This window comes from Bacillus rossius, unplaced genomic scaffold (genome assembly GCF_032445375.1).
Source record: "Bacillus rossius redtenbacheri isolate Brsri unplaced genomic scaffold, Brsri_v3 Brsri_v3_scf32, whole genome shotgun sequence".
Lineage (NCBI taxonomy): Eukaryota > Metazoa > Arthropoda > Insecta > Phasmatodea > Bacillidae > Bacillus > Bacillus rossius.
In genome coordinates, this window is record NW_026962503.1 from 349,956 (window position 1) to 352,231 (window position 2,276).

The 2,276-nt window shown below is 47.6% G+C and overlaps 1 pseudogene; it reads right to left on the reverse strand.

Moving 5' to 3' along the window:
* Positions 1-255: 255 nt before the first annotated feature.
* LOC134544194 (5S ribosomal RNA) lies at positions 256-354 on the reverse strand (annotated as a pseudogene).
* Between the last annotated feature and the right edge of the window lie 1,922 nt (positions 355-2,276).

A 2,276-nucleotide genomic window follows, 5' to 3' on the forward strand; every position in this document is an offset into this window, starting at 1 on the left:
TGAATTTTGTATGAGGTATACACATGCAAAGATTCACAGCTACTGGGTGGGTGAGTGAGTGAGTGAGTGAGTGAGTGAGTGATTGATTGATTGATTGATTGATTGATTGATTGATTGATTGATTGAGAGAGAGTGAGTGTGTGTGTTAGGGGGGGGGGGGGAAATGTGGCGATTGTGGGGGAAAAAAAAATTTAAAATTGAAATTTTTAAAAAAAAATTTTTTTCTGTAGGGTGCAAAATAGTAGTGCCAACGGCACGTGGTGTTCCCAAGCGGTCACCCATCTAAGTACTAACCACGCTCGACGATGCTTAACTTCGGTGATCGGACGAGAACCGGTGTGTTCATCGTGATATTTTTTTTTTTTTTTTTTTTTTTTTTTTTTTTTTTTTTTTTTTTTTTTTTTTTTTTATTAGTTTATTAGTTTATTGTGATATCATGTGCATGTACATAACATTACAGCTCACATCAGATTACAGTCAGCACAAATGGGTTACACGATACTGATACCTCGCCCCTGCGGATTAACACAGTCCCACACCATCTGTACAAATTTCAAAACAGGAAAAGGTAATGTCCAAACCTCCTTCTTAACGTATTGTTTTTAACCATAGACCATCTGTCACGTCGTAGCTGGGATATGAAGTCCCGCAAGAAGTATGGCACTTGAGTTTTGAGCACAAAAGCTATCAAATTCGCCATCAGCCACACAGCCGCCCGCCTCTTCACGGTAGGGAAGGCCGTGATGTCGAGGTAGCACATGCGGTCCGCGCACACGTCCCGTGGAGGTAGGCAGAGCAGTCTGGAAAGTTTGGTTTTACACCACTCCCACAAGGGGCGCGAGAATGAGCAAGCACATATGCGATGGAGGGCGGTGTCACGGTAGCCACAGAGTTCGCAGTGGTCATCCTGGGATAACGCAATGCGTTTCTTGCGATAAAGGGTGGGTGTCAGGTCGTTGACAAATGTGAAAGCTTCGGCACGGAGATGAGTAGGTAATTCAGGATCAGAAACGTTTTTCCATATGTTCAGCCAACGCAAAGAAAGGATCTTATTCTGAATATTCGGCACAGAGGGTGTTGCTCGTCGCTGGAAACCATACAGTTGTCTTGTGGAGACATGCGTACCTTCGGGAAGTTCGGAAATCGTCGTGCGAAGGTGATCGGCGGCGGACTTGTAGTGTCGGGGTAGGCGCTCCCTGGCGCCCCATGCGGCTGTGTACAAAGCCGAGGAGCGACCACCCTGTAAGACACGTTGTATGACGCATTTCTGGAACAAGGCTCGTGCTTTTTGCTCATGCTCAATGAGTCCGAGACCACCTTTACTGACAGGCATCGTCAGCTGATCGCGGCTGACCTTGAAGAGGAATCCTTTCCAGATAAACCATCCAATGTATTGCCTGATTTGAGCTGCAATCGCAGCTGGCATGGGGAACACCTGTGCCATGTACCAGAGTTGTGAAAGGGAGTACATGTTAACGATATATACACGTTGGATGATGTTGAGGTTTCTAAGGTGTGACTCAAGCAGGCTACCACGAACTTTCCGCACCACTCCGTCCCAGTTCTCTTGAATGGTATGACCGACGTCACCCGTGAAAAGTATTCCAAGTGTCCTGATCGCATCCGTAGACACGAATGAATGCTGTGGCACAATCACATCTGGCGCTGCTTTCAGATTCAACACTTTGGTTTTCGCGAAGTTGCATTTTGCATGCGTTGCTTTGTGGAAGGCCTCAAGAATAGCATGAGCGGCCGTGAGTTCATGGTCACTACGCACAATGACCGTAACATCATCTGCATACCCAATGCACGTTAAAGGATTCCCTTGAATACTCAGTCCTGAGAGAGTAGAGTTAAATTTCCTTATAAGGGGCTCAATATAAAGGACGAAAAGTACCATCGAGAGCGGGCACCCTTGTCGGACAGAGGAGCGAATCGGAAATTCGTCACCAAAACAACCATTGATGGACATCTTCGAGGTTAGGTTCTCACGGAACGTGCGTAGGACAGCTCGAACTGTCGGAGGGAAGCAAAGGTGCTCGAGCACCCTGTCGAGGAAGCTCCATTGCACCCGGTCAAAAGCCTTCTCAAGATCAATGTTCAGGAGGGCGACAGCGCCCGGCGTTGTGCGCGCCAGGAGCTGCACATCGCGGAGCGCAGAAGTGCCATGTGTGATGGACGTCCCCTGCACAATACAATGTTGGTCCGGCCCGATGACATCAGACAGCGCTGATTTAATACGATTGGCATACACCCGTGCGATGATTTTGTAGTCA